Source organism: Schistocerca cancellata, chromosome 5 (assembly GCF_023864275.1).
Source record: "Schistocerca cancellata isolate TAMUIC-IGC-003103 chromosome 5, iqSchCanc2.1, whole genome shotgun sequence".
Lineage (NCBI taxonomy): Eukaryota > Metazoa > Arthropoda > Insecta > Orthoptera > Acrididae > Schistocerca > Schistocerca cancellata.
In genome coordinates this window covers 519333817-519354507 of record NC_064630.1, presented here as the reverse complement: position 1 = coordinate 519354507, position 20691 = coordinate 519333817, and the positions used below count along the sequence as shown (strand labels likewise).

The following is a 20691-nucleotide window of genomic DNA, read 5'->3' as shown; positions in this document are numbered from 1 at the left end:
TATTCTTCTTGAGGTCTGAGGGTATTTCACCTGTTTCATACATCTTGCTCACCAGATGGTAGAGTTTTGTCAGGAATCGCTCTCCCATGGCCGTCAGTAGTTCCAATGGAATGTTGCCTACTCCGGGGGCCTTGTTTCGACTCAGGTCTTTCAGTGCTCTGTCAAACTCTTCATGCAGTATCGTATCTCCCATTTCATCTTCATGTACATCCTCTTCCATTTCCATAATATTGTCCTCAAGTACATTGCCCTTGTATAGACCCTCTATATACTCCTTCCACCTTTCTGCTTTCCCTTCTTTGCTTAGAACTGGGTTTCCATCTGAGCTCTTGATGTTCATACAAGTGGTTCTCTTATCTCCAAAGGTCTCTTTAATTTTCCTGTAGGCAGTATCTATCTTACCCCTAGTGAGATAAACCTCTACATCCTTACATTTGTCCTCTAGCCATCCCTGCTTAGCCATTTTGCACTTCCTGTCGATCTCATTTTTGAGACGTTTGTATTCCTTTTTGCCTCCTTCATTGACTGCATTTTTATATTTTCTTCTTTCATCAATTAAATTCAATATTTCTTCTGTTACCCAAGGGTTTTTTACTAGCCCTCGTCTTTTTACCTACTTGATCCTCTGCTGCCTTCACTACTTCATCCCTCAAAGCTACCCATTCCTCTTCTACTGTATTTCTTTCCCCCATTCCTGTCAATTGTTCCCTTATGCTCTGCCTGAAACTCTGTACAGCCTGTGGTTCTTTCAGTTTATCCAGGTCCCATCTCCTTAAATTCCCACCTGTTTGCATTTTCTTCAATTTTAATCTACAGGTCATAACCAATAGATTGTGGTCAGAGTCCACATCTGCCCCTGGAAATGTCTTACAATTTAAAACGTGGTTCCTAAATCTCTGTCTTACCATTATATAATCTATCTGATACCTTTTAGTATCTCCAGGGTTCTTCCATGTATACAACCTTCTATCATGATTCTTAAACCAAGTGTTAGCTATGATTAAGTTGTGCTCTGTGCAAAATTCTACCAGGTGGCTTCCTCTTTCATTTCTTAGCCCCAATCCTTATTCACCTACTACGTTTCCGTCTCTCCCTTTTCCTACACTCGAATTCCAGTCACCCATGACTATTAAATTTTCGTCTCCCTTCCCTATCTGAATAATTTCTTTTATATCATCATACATTTCTTCAATTTCTTCGTCATCTGCAGAGCTAGTTGGCATATAAACTTGTACTACTGTAGTAGGTGTGGGCTTCGTATCTATCTTGGCCACAATAATGCGTTCACTATGCTGTTTGTAGTAGCTTACCCGCATTCCTATTTTCCTATTCATTATTAAACCTACTCCTGCATTACCCCTATTTGACTTTGTGTATATAACCCTGTAGTCACCTGACCAGATGTCTTGTTCCTCCTGCCACCGAACTTCACTAATTCCCACTATATCTAACTTTAACCTATCCATTTCCCTTTTTAAATTTTCTAACCTACCTGCCCGATTAAAGGATCTGACATTCCACGCTCCGATCCATAGAACGCCAGTTTTCTTTCTCCTGATAATGACATCCTCTTGAGTAGTCCCCGCCCGGAGATCCGAATGGGGAACTATTTTACCTCCGGAATATTTTACCCAAGAGGACGCCATCATCATTTAATCATACAGTAAAGCTGCATGCCCTCGGGAAAAATTACGGCCGTAGTTTCCCCTTGCTTTCAGCTGTTCGCAGTACCAGCACAGCAAGGCCGTTTTGGTTATTGTTACAAGGCCAGATCAGTCAATCATCCAGACTGTTGCCCTTGCAACTACTGAAAAGGCTGCTGCTCCTCTTCAGGAACCACACGTTTGTCTGGCCTCTCAACAGATACCCCTCCGTTGTGGTTGTACCTACGGCACGGCCATCTGTATCGCTGAGGCACGCAAGCCTCCCCACCAACGGCAAGGTCCATGGTTCATGGGGGGGAATATACCAGTTACAGTATATAATTTAATCATATCTATGATTACTTACTTTTTTTAATTGAAAATAAGCCTACTAATTACATTATATTGTTCTTTTGTTATTTGTTTTTTGTACATTGCTCACTAATTTTGTTCACTCAGTTTGGGTGTTAGATTATAACTTCGCCCAGTCACAGTTGTAAATTCCATGGGAGACAGCTTCCTTAGTACATTTTAAGTGGCATCCAAACTTGATCATTCTCAAGTTTTTTAAAAGATGTCCTTGATCCTGGAGGGTTATAAAATACAACATGTACATCTCGGTTTTGACAGTCAATATTATCAACTTCGCCTATCCACCACTGTTCATCATAAGTTTTTAAAAATGTACTAAGGAAGCTGTCTCCCATGGTATTTACAACTGTGAGGGGGCGAACTTATAATCTAACACCCACACTAAGTGAACAAATTTCTCAAATGTTCAATGGACAATGTACTAAAAACAAATAACAAAAGAACAATATAATGTGATTAGTAGCCTTACTTTCAATAATACAAATTAACGCTTAGGCGCCAAAGCCCGTAAAAATACGGTTGTGCGCGGCCTGCCCGAAAGTCCGGCACCCGTAATTTTACGGGCGCGTGTTCTCATTCTTCCCCTTCCTTCTTTTGTGTGTTCTTACGGCTCCCGCTTGTCTGGGAGGTGCTGCATGGACTGTAGTTCGAGTATTGGTCACTAAATGGTGCGGGCATGCTGTGGAAGGGTGTCCTTCCCCTTTTATTTGTCGGGTTTTGTGAGCGGCGTTTTTTTCCCGCGCGGTCTCAGTAGCATCGACATGGCGAAGCGTGGCTTGCTGGACGAAGAAATTGCACGCGACTTATATCGTGATTTAGAAAAAAGTGATGTTGATTTGTCAGAGGAAGATATTGTAGATGACTCTGATGATAATGATGTTGACTGTTCATGTAAAGAGTTCTGACAACAAAACATGTATAATTTTTGTTCAGATTTTCACTGAAAAAACTTTCAGTATGTAATTATGATTTTATTTGTAAATACTACTCTTCTGATAGATTCAGAAGAGGAGAGCAGGTGTCCAAGCACTTCAGCAGCAAGTAATCCCGTCGATATTGTGCCTGAAGAACGAGTGAGACTGACGGCGAGGGGGAAGCCAAGACCTGCGCGCCACACCGATTCTGAGGAAGGTTGGATGACTACTGATCGTGCACCAGATATCGATCTATTCTCAGGACAATCCGGAATATGCAGTGTTGTCAGTTTAGACCAGAACAGTGCACCTCTAGAATTTTTTTCATATTTCCTGACAGACAGTATGATGAAACATATAAAGGAACAAACTAATCTGTATGCTCAACAATGCATCAGGAAATTACGAAGCACAAATTCCCTTTCACCCACCTGTTTATTATCAAAGTGGAAAGGAGTTACACTTATGGAAATAAGGAAGTTTCTGGCAATTGTAGTCCATATGTGTGTGGCCACGTATATGAGAGCACTGGTCCAAGAACCCTGTTGTGTCGTGTAATTTCTGTCCAAACATCTTGAGCCGTGGCAGATTTCTTTCTATTTTAAGAAACTTCCACATTAGTGATAATTCCTTAGCTAAGAGGAAAGGAGAAACTGGGTATGACCCACTGCACAAGGTGAGACCCCTCCTAGGTAATGTGTGTGCTAATTTCCAGCGTGCGTATACACCATCTCAAAAAATTACAGTAGATGAAGGCATGTGTAAATTTCGAGGCCGTGTGTATTTCAAACAGTACATGCCACAAAAACCAAATAAATACGGTATGAAACTGTACATGTTATCTGAATCTGACACAGGTTACATCTGGAATTTCTCTGTTTACACGGGTGAAATGTCTGACACAGTGACTCTGGTAAAGACATTGCTTGCAAATCTGTCAGGAAAAGGCTACACTTTGTTTACAGACAGATTCTACACAAGTCCAATACTTGCTTCAGAACTGGAAGCTGCAAAAACTACTCTTGTGGGAACAACAAGAAAATCTCGGCAGGAATTGCCTCGTGCTATAAAAGATCCGAACCTTCAGCGAGGTGAACTTATTTTCAGGTGTAAAGGAAATACGTTAGCACTGTGTTGGAAGGACAAAAGAAATGTGCATATGATAAGTACAAGGCACACTGCTGAGATGGTCAATTTCACTGATCAGAGAGGAAGTGAGAAGTCAAAGCCAGCCTGTGTAGTGGACTACAATAAAAACAAGTTTGGTGTTGACTTATCAGATCAGTGATTGTCATAAGGTGCATTTGAACATCAAACTGTGAAGTATTGGAGAAAGTTGGCATTCCATGTTATACTAATGGCAATTGTAAATTCCTGCATATTATACAATAAGGTTACTGGAAAACGCGTCACAACATCTCACTTCATGACAGTTATCTGCACAGATCTTGCACAAAGCAAAGATCTTGAACACGACCTGGTCCATCTGGACTCTCAAGACTATCAACTGGAAATTAATTCCTGGAAAAGATTGAGACAGAAGTAGGTAAGAAACAGAAACAAAAACAGTGTGTAGTGTGTTCTCTGAGAGGAAAAAAACTGCCTGGAAAAGTGTGGCGAAAAGACACAAGCTACCAGTGTAGTGAATGTAAAGTAGCATTGTGCAAAATGCCGTGCTTCAAAATTTATCACACAAAGAGCAAAATTGCATCCTAAAATAGTTACAGGAGGTTACTTTAGATAAGACATACTGTATCCATCATAATTACAATTTTTGTGTAAAATAAAAAAAAAAATCCTTCTAGAAAATACAGTGAATATACCTTTGACCAATTTTTCCTTTTTTCAAAAACAATGTTATAATAATAATGCTTGTCAAAAGTATGTATTAATTCAAGAGAAAAGTATTGTATAAGGTTTTAAACAAGAAAGTCTAGGTTTTTCAATAAGAGTAATTTTATTTGCTATAACTGAAACCTTTCATGAGTTGTAGTTGTTTAAAATAGGTTAAAATCAGCCAGTCTTTATGGTAGACACCCGCGCGCAATAGCTCGGGACCCAAAGTGTTAAGTAATCATAGATATGATCATAACTTCCAATTGAATCTCAAAGTTGAAATTTATAATGAAGTTTGATATCATAAAGGTCTATTAACTGTGAAATTTTCAGATTTTTATTTAGTCCCTCAACAAAGATATTGCAGGCCACAAAATAGAAAAATTAAAAAAAAAATTAAAATAGTGTATTTCTTTTTTAAGTTTAAGCTGCTCACCATTGATACTGTATAAAAAGTAACTATACTATACAGTGTAATAGCAGAAAAAATATTAAAGGTGAGAAATTTATCTTTCTTTGGAAAACTACTGATCAAAAATTGAGTTGTTTTAATTTGTAGCTGATAACTTTGAACTATTAAAAATATATTAAAGAATACATTCAGATAAGTGATAATGGTGTTAATTTGTAGCCCAAAGTGTGTTGAACTGAATGCATTTTATCTGAAAGGCTTAGAACAATCCACTACTGAATAATTGTAAAAAATGTTGATGCTTGCAAATACGAGAAAAGACATGCGGACTGGAACAAATATGGCCGCCATTTCAAAATAATAAACAGTAATTTTTTTTAAAAAAATATTTTTGTGACTACTAAACATTGGGGAATTCACCCAGCAAATATAAAATTTTTCTGAGTAGGTCAAGCAACCAGTGCTGGACCACATGGTATGATTGACCATGATGCTGTGGAGGATGATGCAAGTGTGCCCATCCCCAAGGGCAAGTGTAGGCCACAACTACCCTTTTTTTTTTGCCAAGAATCAACAATTCTTTGACAACTCCACGTTGGCCACATTAGACTGCCCCAAGAATAAAGTTTTAAATAACCTGCTTCACCTTATTGAAGCTGCAGTGTGACAAATTTTAATAATGTGCACATCATTATTAGGCAAACACTAAAGCTGTCCGACTCATTTTTAGCTGGTTAAAGCACCAGACCTAGTTTTACACTTTATCTGAGTGAGTGCGACATATATAACCTTACTTAAAGCTTGTACAATATGACCTTGTTGGCCCCTGGCTGGAGGTGGCTGGTCTCCTCCTGCTGCAGTCTCAGCTAAGGAGGACCTCTTGCTGCTCTTGGCTGTTGTGTTATCTTGACCCCACCTGAAATTCATTTATCCTTCTATGCTTCTCAGTGTTTTAATCTGAAGGTGTTAGTTATTGCTCTTAATGACTATTTCACCATCTTTTATAACACTCATGGACCTGCCGACTGGACATGGAAGGTGTGCATCTCACTCCGCCCTTAAACTTGAGGAAAAGTGTGAGCCATGATCGTATTCTGACTTGGGAGAAAAACACATTTATGTACTTCTCTTTATCTTTTGATAACAGTGTATTCATAAATTAATGTCTGGTCTTTTTTTATTTATTAAAATAATAGTAATAATTTTTATATACAGCCTGTATATACATGTTGACATTACTTCAGCACAGTAACCACTCAAATTCAAACATTTAGTGTACTTTGTCGACTGCTTCTTTATCCCTTCATCAAAGAATGGTGCCATCTGGTGCTTCAGCCAGTTGTTGACAGAATTGCTGAGCTCATCATCAGTCATGAAGTGCTGAGCAGTCAGTCAGTACTTCATCTTAGGAAAGAGATAAAAGTCAGTTGGTGTCAAGTGTGGATGAGACAAAGGATGTTGAAACCTCTACTAGTTAAAAAGTCTGAGTTTTTCCATCATTTGATTCGAAGTATGGGGTCATGCATTATTATGAAGCAGAATGATTCCTTCGGTGATTAACCTGTACTGATTGTTTTAGATTCACCTTCAGAGATTTGTAAGAGTCTCACAAGAAGCCTGTGATGTGACAGTCAGGAGGCTATATTCAGGGTTTGACCAAAAGGCACTGAGTCTGGAGGCTATCGTCAGGGTTCATCCAAAAGGCACTGGTTGTGTGTTTGATACTACAGTGATGAAGTGGAAGTAAAAGCATATCATCATTGCAGCTACCAATCCATAGGTCAGGCTCTATAGTCCAAGAAGGATAATACTGGATCTTTACAAAGTCTAAAAAGGTTGGATTTATTAACACCCCAATTGTTACCCTCATGAAATATGTTGTCAAAATTCCTTTGTGATCTCAAAAAACTGTAGCTATGATAATGTGGTTTGAAGTTTTTGGACTTACTGGGAGAATGAGGTTCATCCATTGTTTGGACTGTTCCTTAGTTTTGGAGTTCACAAACTGCATCCGTATGTCAGCCCCTGTCATGATTTTGCTCAGAAATTCCTGCTCCTCCTCATGGTAGTGCTGAAGGAAAGTCATGGCTGGACGTATTCTTCCAGTGTTGTGATCGTTGGTTGGCAATTTGGGTACCCACTACGCACAAAACAGATGGTAAGCTAATCTCTTTGTTAAGGAAGCTTGTGCTTGTAATCTATGGCACACATTCAGAAAATTCAGATATTGTGAACTGAAGTCATCTTGCAATCAACAGTTTTGTCAACATATTGCGCAAGTGACTCAGTCACATCTGATTGTTTTCCATGCCCACTTCTGCCATGCATTGCATCTTCCACATTGCTCCCATACATCATTACTCTCAACCCCTTCCCCATACACATGAAATAGTCACATGCCTGACTCCTCATGCTTGCTGGAAATGAATGACAGAATGTATCTAGCAATTGATGGGAGATGCAATAACACTATCCTCTTCAGTCACTTGCAGCTCACACACTGATGAATGTGAACAAAGAGCTGATAGCCACAACATGACCTACAAATTCTCCTTTTCTGACCACGCAAGTGCAATGAAATATTTTTTATTTTTAATATCCAGTTGGAGGTTAATTTATGAATAACCATCATACAAACAGAGTACATGAAAAAATGGTTTTATTACATTTGTTAGAATAATTAACATTTGAAAATGATAATTACAATGCAGTTTGCATTACAACGTTTGCTTTGTCAGAAAAAAGTTCTGGCTCTTATTGTAGAGACACTGAAGGAAACTGGTCATTTTCCATGGTATACATTTATTTGCAAGAATGTTATAAGCAAATACACCATAAGGACAGCATGCCCAGACATTTATGAAACCCCAGCATTTCCTTTGTTACTAGCTCTGGATTTGCTGGTTTACTCATTTCAGTATTGTATGCCGCATTTTCTTCATACTCTTTATTAGATTCACATAGAAGACATGGTACAAAGAGGCTATGTAAGAAAGAAGTTTATTGGGCTTCTTTAGCTTTGTTGAGGCTCACTCTTACTGTCCTTACTGTCTGTATAAACAGTTCATGATAATTTTTCAGTTTTTCCCTTTGTCTTTCATTTGCAGTCTGGTTATCAGTTTTAAATTTATCACACACAAGTTTTTAAAAATATGGAACGACAGATTAAAAACTTAATTGAAACATGTCCTTTAGGACCATGCGTTATTGAGCTGTCATTCTCTATTCCACTGAAAGCACTAAATACATATGACTCACGGCCTGGTAGTTTAGTAGTAACATGCATGACTGGAAACAGAGAGATAACAGGATTGAATCCCTGTCAGATAAAGGAAATTTTTCAGTCCGCCTTTACACTAGCCTTTACCTCACAGTGATGTGAAGCTATGCCAGAAACGACAAATGGTTTGTCTTCTACATTAAACTGTAGGTCCCCTTTCCATGGTAGTGTTAGGTTAAGGTTGCACAAGTCACCAAAGTGGCATTCAGTTGAAAGAAGTTCATAACCAGAATTGCTGTAAATGTGAAACTCCTAATTACAGCCTGTTACATAAAATACGAAATGGATATGGCCTGCTATATTACTGAACAAAGATATCTCATTTCTTAAAGGTACACAAATCAATAAACACTCCTGAACATGGTTCACTTCCACCCACCTCCGCCCCTCCCCCACTCCTCTGCCAAATCTCAAATCTCAGTCTCCATTAAAAGAGGCAATGCAACACTAAAAAATGACAAAGTCCTGTGTGCTCCACTTCTTATTTAAGCATCTATATAACCTAAACCATAGTTGGCTCTACCTTTCCTGCACAAACGGAACCTTTTATAGGGATATTCTGTGACACCATAAAAGGATAGGAGACTATGTGAAGGTACAACATGTGCAGCCATGTTCGTATCTGGGGCCCCTTGGGAGGTTGGCAACTTCATTATCAAATAGAGGACATACTCTAAAGGAGTTTTATATCAGAGATTGGTGTCCCTCAAGTGATCATTTTAAGTGTCACCCTCTTGACAAGTTGACTGATAGTTGTCCTAGCAGCAGGAATAGCACATCACAGTACTGTGAGTTGACAGAGCTTCTCATAAGAAGTGACTGATTTAAATTTTGTCGGTGTATTACAGCTCTGACTCCTATATTTCATGCATATTTATTTATCGGGCACTGTTTTGCACTTTAATAACTATATAGTGCATGGAACTGTTGTTTGCATTGCACCATTTGTTTGTTTTTATGTTTCAAGAGCCACTTGTACTAGTTAGATCCCCCACTCAAGTGATAGCTGTCCTAACAGCAGCAGCAGCACATCAGAGTACTGTGAATTGACACAGCTTCTCATAAGAAGTGACTTAATTTAAATTTCATCACAATTCTTTAGCTTCAGCTCCTATATCTCGTGTGTGTGAATATTTATCAGGCCATCTGTAGTATGAATAGGAACTGTGATTGCTGTGTTCAGATGCGAGCCACTAAAGACTGCAGACAGTGTTGGCTGTGGTAACACAGATTAAGGCTGTTGCCAATGGGCATAACTGGGGGGGGGGGGGGGGGGGGGGGCAGACAGGGCGACCCAAAGGACGTCCAGCACTACCCACATGTCCCCTGATCTGCTACTGTGGCCACTCCAGATACTGCCCGCTCTGAGATTGATCCCTCACCTGTGGTCAAGTGGGAACTCAAGCCAAGCTGTGGCCAGCAGTGAAAGACTTTCCAAGGGGTCAATCGGAGGGCCCTCCTGGTTCATCTGATGAACAGGTTTTGGGTGCTATCTGTGGCTGACGAGGTTCCTGAGCCAGGTGAAGTTGCTTGCCCTGTTCCTCTTGACCTGCAATGTCTAGGCATTCACAAAGGGTGGAATTACTGGTAGTTGGGGGTGCCAGCATGAGATGCATAATGGGCTCCTTAGGGATATGACTGCAAAGCTGTGGCCAAGCTGTGGCCAGCAGTGAAAGACTTTCCAAGGGGTCAATCGGAGGGCCCTCCTGGTTCATCTGATGAACAGGTTTTGGGTGCTATCTGTGGCTGACGAGGTTCCTGAGCCAGGTGAAGTTGCTTGCCCTGTTCCTCTTGACCTGCAATGTCTAGGCATTCACAAAGGGTGGAATTACTGGTAGTTGGGGGTGCCAGCATGAGGTGCATAATGGGCTCCTTAGGGATATGACTGCAAAGGAGAGGAAGGAATCCAATGTGCATACCGAGAGGAGTCATTCCAGATGTGGAACAGGTGCTTCTGGATGCCATGAAGAACACAGGGTGCAGTCAACTGCAGGTGGTAGCTCATGTTGGTACTTATGATTTTTTATTGCTTTGGATCAGAGGAGATTCTCTCTGGTCTGCAGCTAGCTGAAGTAGTAAAGACTGCCAGTCTTGCTTGTGAGATGGGGGCGAAACTCACCATCTGCAGCTTCGTCGACAGAACCGACTGTGGTCCTTTGGTACAGTGCCCAGTGAAGGGGCTGAATCAGAGGCTTGGATGGTTCTGTGACTGTATAAGCTGCAGGTTCCTCAACTTGTGCTTCTCGAGTTTCACTTAATAGGTTCGTGGTCCACTACTCACAGGAAGCTGTTACGCCTGTAGTGGGGGCTATGTAGAAGGGACAGGGCAGTTTTTTAGGTTAGAGGGTTTGAGGAAAGTGCAGAAAGGGATTCAGTTTCAGAGGGCGCAGGACGGACGCAGGAAGAGATTAGACAGAGGAACAATCAATATTATAATCGTAAACTGTTGTAGCTGTGTTGGAAAACAATGAGAGCTCCAAGTGCTAATAGAAAACGCTGAGTCTCAAATCGTTGTAAGTACAGAAAGATGACTATAGTCAGAAATAAGTTCAGCTGAAATATTTACAATGGATTTAACTGTGTTTGGAGAGGAAGATTAAATACAGTTGGTGGTGGACTGTTTATTGCTGTCAGAAGTAGTTTACCTTGTAGTAAAATTGAAGTAGATAGTTCCTGTGAGTTAGTATGGGTAGAGGCTATACTTGACAACGGGAATAACAGCTGCTGAATAGATCAAAGAAAGCTTGAGTGTCATTTCAAATAGGTACCTCACTCATACCATTATAGTTGTTGTGACTTCAATCTAACCTTAATATATTGGTGAAAATAAATGTTTAAAGTCAGTGGTAGGCGTAAAACATCGTCCAAAATGGTACTGAATGCCTTCTCAGAAAATTATTTTGAACAGCCATTTCAGGAGCCCACTTGAAGTGTGGATGGTTGTGAAAACATTCTTGACCTCTTAGCAATAAATAATCCTGACTAAATAAGGGGCATCGTAACAGGTACCGAGATTAGTGACAACAAGGTTGTTGTAGCTAGACTGAATACCATAACATCCAAACCCAATCAATTTAAAAAAGCAGGCTAAAGTTCGCTTGATACCTTCCTAAGAGAGAGTCTCCAGTCCTTCCAATCTGACTGTAAGCATAGACCAGATGTAGTTTAAATTCAAAGAAATAGTATTAACACCAATTAAGGGATATATACCAAATAAATTAATAAGAGATACTGCTGATCCTCTATGGTGAACAAAACAGGCCAATACATTATTGCAGAAGCAATGAAAAAAGTATGCCAAATTTAAAAGAATTCAAAATCGCCAGGATCGGTGAAATTTTAGAGAAGCTTGAAATATAATGCGAGCTTCAATCTGAGATGCTTTCAATAGTTTCCGTGGCAAAACTCTGTCTCAAAATCTGACAGAAAACCCAGTGAGAGTCTTGTCGTATGTAAACACACTAGTAGAAAGACGCAATAAATACCTTCACTGTGCTATAAAACTGGCGAGGTTATTGATTATGGTAACAATGGTGATGTTATTTATGCCAGTGCCACTAAAGCAGAGTTACCAAACACAATATTCCAAAATTCCTTCACAAAAGAAGTCAAAGTAAATGCTCCAGAATTTGAATCCAGTACAACTGCCACATGACTAACTTAGAAGTACATCTACATCGATACTCTGCAAGCCACCAGTACTTGTCATTTCCCCTTCTGTTCCACTCACAAATAGAGCCGCCATATGAGTCCTAATTTCTCGTATCCTATCATCGTGGTCCTTACATGGGATATATGTTGGTGGGGGCAGAATCGTTCAGCATTCAGCTTTGAATTTTCTTAATAGTGTGTCCCTAAAAGAGTGCTGCCGTCCCACCAGGGATCCCCATTTGAGTTCCCGAAGCATCTCCGTAACACTTACATTTTATTTCAACCTACCAGTAATAAATCTAATAGCCCTCCTCTGAATTGCTTCAAAATCTTCCTTCATTCCGACCTGATATGGATCCTAAACACTCGAGCAGTACTTAAGAATAGGTCACGTCAGTGTCCTATACGTGGTCCCCTTTACAGGTGAACCACTCTTTCCTAAGGTTTTCCCAATAAACCAAGGTTGACCATTTGCCTTCCCTACAAAAGTTTTCAAATGCTCGTTCCACCTCATATCACTTTGCAACATTATGTCCAGATATTTAAATGACTTGACTGTGTCAAGCTGAACACTAGTAATACTGTATCCAAATTACAGGTTTGTTGTTCTTACTCATCTGCATTAACTTACATTTTTCCACATTTAGGGCTAGTTGCCATTCATCTTACAGGAGGCTGGGGCAGGGAGGGGGAGGGATAGTATGGTGAGAGGGGCGGACAGTGAAGTGTTGCAGTTTAGACGGAGGGCAGGAGAGAAGGTGCGGAGGGGGGAGGGGGTAAGTAGCGGAAAGGAGAGAAATAAAAATAAATTAGAAGACTGAGTGTGGTGGTGAAATGACGGCTGTGTAATGCTGGAATGGGAACAAGGAGGGGGCTGGATGGGTGAGGACAGTGACTAACGAAGGTTGAGGCCAGGAGGGTTACAGAAATGTAGGATGTATTGCAGGGAAAGTTCCCACCTGCGCAATTCAGAAAAGCTGGTGTTGGTGGGAAGGATCCATATGGCACAGGCTGTGAAGCAGCCATTGAGATGAGGGGTATCATGTTCGGCATCGTGTTCAGCAACAGGGTACTGACTCTAATTATCCTCCCGTCCTTGTACAAAAACAAATCTCCTATGCCTTATCTTTCCAGTCTCCTACCACTTCCCAAAGTCCCACAGTCTGGTCACAGAGGAGCATTCCCCTCGTAACTTAGTATCATCCAAGACTGGAGCAACTGAATTACATTCTCTGCCAGGGTTTCAATTACCTCTCGTTGTGCCCTGAAATGAGAAATGTCCTACCCACTATCCTTCCCACCCCTCCTACCGTGGTATTCCGCCGTCCACCGAACATACACAATATACTTGTCCATCCTTAAACAACCCCTGCTCCCAATCCCTTACCTCATGGCTCATACCCCTGTAATAGACCTTGATGCAAGACCTGTCCCATACATCCTCCTACCACCACCTACTCCAGTCCAGTCACTAACATCACCTATCCCATCAAAGGCAGGGCTACCTGTGAAACCATTCATGTGATTTCCAAGCTAAGCTACAACCACTGTGCTGCATTCTATGTAGGCATGACAACAAACAAGCTGTCTGTCCACATGAACGGCCACCAACAAACTGTGGCCAAAAAACAAGTGGACCACCCTGTTGCTGAACACGCTGCCGAACGTGACATCCTTCATTTCAATGACTGCTTCACAGCCTGTGCCTTATGGATCCTTCCCACCAACATCAGCTTTTCTGAATTGCGCAGGTGGGAACTATCCCTACAATACATCCTACGTTCCCGTAACCCTCCTGGCCTCAAACTTCGTTAGTCACTGTCCTCACCCATCCACCCCCTCCCTGTTCCCATTCCAGCACTACACAGCAGTCATTTCATCGCCACACTCAGTCTTTTAATTTATTTTTATTTCTCTCCTTTCCGCTACTTACCCCGTCTCCCTCCGCATCTTCTATCCTGCCCTCCGTCTAAATTGCAACACTTCACTGTCCGCCACTCCCACCATACTATCCCTCCCCCTCCCCGATCCAGCCTCCTCCTTACCCCCACTGTGCAAGTTGGGTTTGCATGAGTGTGTGTGTGTGTGTGTGTGTGTGTGTGTGTGTGTGTGTTTCTACTTCTGACAGAGGTCTTAATGGCCGAAAGCTAAGAGTGTGTGAATCTTTTTATTGTGCCTATCGCGACTCGGCACCTCCGCTATATGGTGAGTAGCAACTTTCCTTCTCTGGTATTGTTACATTCCATCCTAGATTTTCCATTGTTTGATTGTATCTTCCTACAGTCACTAAACTTCGACACCTCACCATACACCATGGCATCATCTGCAAACAACCACAGAATGCTGTCCGCCAAATTGTTTATGTATATAGAGAACAACAGCAGTCCTATCATGCTTCCCAGAGGCACTCCTGACGATATCCTTGTCTCTGATGAACATTTGCCCTCGAGGACAATGTACTGGGTTCTATTATTTAAGAAGTCTTCGAGCCTCTCACATATCTGTGGATCTTATTCCATATGCTTGTGCTTTTGTTAACAGCCTGAAATGAAGCACCGTGTCAAATGCTTTCCGGAAATCTAGAAATATGGAGTCTGCCTGTTGCCCTTCATCCATAGTTCTCAGTATGTCAAGCTGAGTTTTGTTCGAGTGATGCTTTCTGAAACCATGCTGATTTGTGGGCATAAACTGCTTAGCCTCAAGAAAGTTTATTACATTTGAAATGTGAATGTGGTCAAGGATTCTCCAGCAAACAAAAGATAGAAATATTGGTCTATAATTTTTTGGGCCCCTTCTTTTACCTTTCTTATACACTGGAGTCACATATGCTTTTTCCAGTCACTTGGGACTTTGTGCTGGGTGAGAGATTCACGATTAACGCAAGCTAGGTAAGAGGCCAATGCCGTAGAGTACTCTTCGTAAAATTGAACTAGGATTCCATCTGGAACTGATGATTTACTTGCTTTCAAATCTTTTAAGTTGCTTCTCTGTGCCAAGTATGCTTCTTTGTATGTTGTCTGTCCGATGATCAAATGACGGTATGTTTGTGCAATTCTCCTGTATGGACAGTTTCTTGAACCTGAAATTTAAAACTTCAGTTTCGTTTTGCTATCTTCAGCTGCCACACCAGACTGGTCAACAAGGAACTGAATGGAAGCCTTAGACTCGCTTGGTGATTTTACCGACGACCAGAATTTTCTTGGGTTGTCCACCATATCTTTTGCTAAGGTGTGATGGTGGTAGTTGTATGCTTCGCGCATAGATCTTTACACAGATGCAAGAGTCTGTTCTAACCTCTGCTTGACGTTATTTGTGTGTCCCCCTCTGAACATAGAGTGCAATAGCCTCTGCTTCCTCAACATCTTATGAATTTTGTTATTAAACTATGGTGGATCTTTTCCACCCTTCATCCACAGCACATAACTCTCCAGACCATGATTTACAATCTGCTTAAACTCTGCCCATAATTCTTCTACATCCTTCTTACTAGTACTAAATGACGCCAATTCACTGTCTAAGTAAGATGTTAATAACTACTTATCTGATCTGTCTAGCAGAAACACTTTCTAGCCTTCTTGACTGATTTATTACCTTTCGTAATCATAGTTGCTTCAGTTTCTTTTAAGTTTTTTTAATGTCCTCTAACCCTAGGCCATCCAGTGGTGTTCATCATTCAATCCTTGCTCACAATCATTATAGATATTCTGTGCTTGCTCTGTCTCTCGATTCAGCAGATCAGTAAAGTATCTTTGTCATCTTTCCAGAGTCAGTTTACTCTCACTTATTATGTTTCTTTCTTCATCTCTAATCAAGCTGGTTATTGGAGCAAATTGTCTTCTAGCATTTTTTCTTTTGTAAGAACTTCCTTGTTTCATTCTTCTTCTTGGACAATTCCATACATTCTATTTCAGCCTTAGTCCATTCCCTTTTCTTTTAGCAATGTTTCATCTTTTCGATCTTCCTTTTCTCTCAATAATCCTCCAACAAGCTTCTTGTGCAGTTCATGTGTAATGTCTTTTGGTATGCACTGTTCTTTTCTTCACACACTCTCTTGCACTATTCATCAAACCATGTGGGCCTTATTGATTTTCTCTCCATATCTAATTAATCTAATATTATTTTTGATCGGCTACTCCCACAGGTGGATAAAGAAATTGGAATATACCAAAGTGGATTTCAATGAGGAAGATCAACAATAGACCAGATTTTCAACCTGCACCAAATTTTGGAGAAAACTGTTGAATATAGAATTGGAACACATCACCTCTTTATTGACTTGAAGGCTGCATACAACAGCATCAATAGAAACCAGTTATTCATGCCTTACAGGAGATAAGGATACACGGAAAGCTCCTGAGAATGGTTAAAATGATGATGTCTGATATAAGAAGCTGCATTCAAGTGTGAGGAAATTACTCAAACCCCCTGGAAATAAAAAATGAACTACATCAAGGAGATGGATTAGCATGTGTATTATTTAATGTAGCACTAGAGAAGGTGATTAGGGAAGCAGGCCTACAGACCAGGGACACCATCTTCTACAAGTCAGTGCAGATTTTAGCATAACCAGATGACGTAGACATCATAGCACGGACAGTACCAGCACTGAAAGAAGCTTTTACAGCCTTAAGACAAGCAAGTAAGAAGATGGGTCGTATGATAAATGAGGATAAAACTAAATACATGGCCTGTGGGAAAGCATATCAACCCAATATGCTGTCAACTTTCAGTGTGAATGGATACACATTTGAAAGATTTGATAGCTTCAAGTATCTTGGTTCCACAGTCACTTGCTTTAATGACATCTCAAATAAAAATAAGATTCACTGGTATCAGCAAATAAGGCATATTTCACCTTGAGTAATTTATTCCAGTCAAGACTCCTCAGCCGCCCAACAAAATTCACTATTTATAAAACCCTTGTTAGCCCAGTTCTCACTTATGCTTCAGAAACATTGCCCTTGATGAAAACCGATTCGAGACTGCTCGATGGATTTGAGAGATAAGTTTTGAGGAGAATAATTGGCCCTGTGTATGACAGAGAACAATGGAGGAAAAGGTACAATTCAGAATTGTGCTGTATATATGCAATGCTGCTGTAACAAAAATCATACGATCAGGAAGGATAAGATGGGCAGGTCATGTGATGAGAATGGAGGAGTTGGAGGTGATAAAGAAGATTCTCTTTGGTAATCCAGGAGAACAAAGAGGACGAGGACAACCTCAAGCAAAATGGCTGGATGGAGTGGAAGAAGACCTATGGAAGTTGAGGTGCAGAAACTGAAGGAAGACAGCACATGACCATGATGGATTGCGGAAGCTTGTTGGGAAGGCCAAGGTTCATCCTGGACTGTAGCGCCACAGAGAAAGAAGAATCATAGTTGTTATAATGACATCATGATCGTTAATACTCATTTTCACACTGACGTCATCGATAAGGTCCAGCCTATTTGTAGCTACAAATCTAAGATATTTCCACTGCATGTAGCTGTTCAAGACAATTTTCAGAAAATGTGCTCAAGAGTATTTCGCATGACTGTCTGTCTGTACCCCCGCAATGAATCCATGGGCATCCGACAAATTACGTAGCAGTCACCTTCAACTAGTATTGCATGATCTGGGTATTTACATGTTATTGACCATAGACTTTCTTTGAATGACACTAGAGCTGCCACAGTGGAATAGGGTGGCCAGTAAAAACATCCAACAATTAACTTAGTTTCCCCTACACTGATTATATGCGACCAGACAACTTCACTGTCACACTCAACTTCAACTTCAACCTCAAGAGAGACAGTATGTTTGTCAACTTCAATGAAAACTCCCCCTCCTATGGCCTCTAAACTGTCTTTCCGATATACATTCCACAACTTGGTAAATATCTCAGAGCTTTCCACTTTGGGTTTCAGCGAGCTCTCAGTCCCAGGAAAAAACTTGAGAGCGAGAACTTTCCTGGAAGGCAGTAAATTCGAGACCTTCATTACGAGTACTTCTATGGCTTACTGATAAAATTGTGACAGTCGAAGTGTTTTTATTCTGAACATCATTTGACTTCCCTTGCTTTGAATTGACTGGCGAGTGTATGCTTGGTGTAGCAAAGAAACTTGAAACACTTAAGAAAGGCAAGACTTCTGGTCCGGATTTTATACCAGTCAGGTTCCTTTCAGAGTATATTGATAAAATAGCTCCATACTTAGCAATTATCTACAACTGCTCACTCATGGAAAGATCTGTATCCAGAGACTGGAAAGTGGCACAAATCACACAAATACCACAGAAAATAAATGGGAGTAACCTGTTGAATTATGGGCCCAAATCACCAATGTCCATATGCAGTAGGATTTTGGAACATATACTGTGCTCAAACATTGTGAATCACCTTGAAGAAAAAGATTTATTGTCAAATAGCCAACAGAGATTCAGAAAATATCAGTCTTGTGAAACACAACTAGCTCTTTATTCTCACGAAGTAATGAGTGCTATCAGCAGCCATCAAATTGATTCCATATTTCTAGATTTTCGGAAGGCTTTTGACACCATTCCTCCTAACGATTTGTAATGAAATTGTGTACCTAAGGAGTATTGCCTCAGTTGAGTGACTGGATTTGTGATTTCCTGTCAGAAAGGTCACAGTTTGTAATTACTGATGGAAAGACGGAGTAAAACAGAAGTAACATCTGGTGTTCCCCAAAGAAGTCTTATTGGCCCTCTGGTGTTCCTGATCTTCATAAATGATTTAGGATACAATCTGAGAAGTCCTCTTAGATTGTTCGCAGATAATGCAGTCATTTACCATCATGTAAAGTGATAAAATGTTCAAACCAGATTGCAAAATTGTTTAGACAAAATATCTGTATGGTGCAAAGAGTGGCAATTGACTCTAAACAATGAAAAGTGTGAAGTCATCTACATGAATACTAAAAGGAGTTGCTAAATTTCAGTTAAATAATAAATCATACAAATCTGAAGACTGTAAATTCAACTACTAAAGAGATTACACACACTACACTTATCAATCCTCTTCTAGAGTAGTGCTGTACAGTATGGGATCCACATCAAATAGGATTGACAGAAGACATAAAAAAAGATGAAAGAAGAACAGCTTGTTTTATATTATTGCAGAATAGGTGAGAGAGTGCCAAGGATTGGGATTGGGATGACAATAATTGAAATAAAGATGTTTTTCGTGGTGGCAGGACCTTCTTATGAAATTTCAATCACCAACTTTCTCCTCAGAGTGTGAAAATATTTTGTTGGTGTCCACCTACATAGGGATAAATGATTATCATAATAAAATAAGATAAATCAGAGCTCGTATGAAAAGATTTAAGTATTTGGTTTTCCTGCATGCTATTTGAGAATGGGATGTTAGAGAAGTGGCTTAAATATGTTTCGATGAACCCTCTGCCAGGCGCTTAATTGTGAATTGCAGACTAACCATGTAGATGTAGGCTATAAACTGCATGAAACAAATTGTGAATATTCCAGTGAAAACCTTTTGTTTCTAAGCAAGTCTATGATTTACTGCTCCTCTTCTTGCCTTACCTCCACAAGTTGTCAGAGTTGAAGCTTCAGAGACTGAAGGCTGTATTTGTATTCATCATAGTTGTAGTGAACCAGAACTGTGTTTTAATACCACCATTGTCCAAAGGAACTTAGAACTATTTTACTTTAATGGGATCTAATGATGTACTAAAATGAAATACCCAACTTTCAAATACCTATATTGATTTTATAGTATTTATGTTGAAAAACTTGTCTCATTTTTACAGCACTGTTGGCTATTTTGAAGAATTTGTGATATACATAATACACAAGATTGAACATTTGAAGATGCTATCAAGTAGAGCACCACATACGCACTTCAGTATTTCATCTGCATGGATATTTGCACTAAAAGGTGGTGACATGCAGAGACTCATACACAAACATCTTAATCATTTACATTGCACCTGCTTATCAGAAAATAATGCAGCAAAGCTGTTGTATTGAATATAAAATCTATAGTCAGTCTGGTCAGAATGCTCGAAATGCTTACTGTTATCTTCTAATGTATAATATATCATTTTTTGTGTGATGCCTTGTTTGTTGTGCATGGGGTTTGATTAACTTCTGGTGAACACACAGATGAAGTACCTGTGGTGTACAGAAAGTAAAGACTATTCAGTATTTTTGTAAAGTTTTGCACCTTGAGCTTGATTGCATTCTCTTCATCACATAAATCAGATAACTATAGTTTTAATCTTGCATTCCTGTTTTTATTACTTGTCATAAACTTTTGTTGCTGATTGTATAACACCTTTTGCGTTTTTGTAAATACTCTTTTGTGCCTTCAAAAATTTAAAATAGGCTTTAACAATAATAACTTTAAGTACTTTTTTACTATAAATCAAGTAAGGGTAGACGAGAGGTTATTCAGTACTAAAAGTTTCAGTAATGGTATCGTTTTTATAGCATGAAACACGTCAATAATTGAAACTGGAATACAGTTGAAATGTGCAAAATCGATATAATACAAATAATTTCAGTACAGAATGTGATTCCTATGTGCAGCTATAAAGTGTATTAAAGGGCTTTTCTATG

The 20691-nt window shown here is 39.9% G+C and overlaps 1 protein-coding gene across 1 annotated transcript in view; it reads left to right on the top strand.

The window, feature by feature from the left end:
• LOC126187549 (DNA polymerase eta) overlaps positions 1 to 20691 on the top strand; it is a 199462-nt gene that overhangs the window by 42550 nt on the left and 136221 nt on the right. The gene's annotated exons all lie outside the window — the stretch shown is intronic.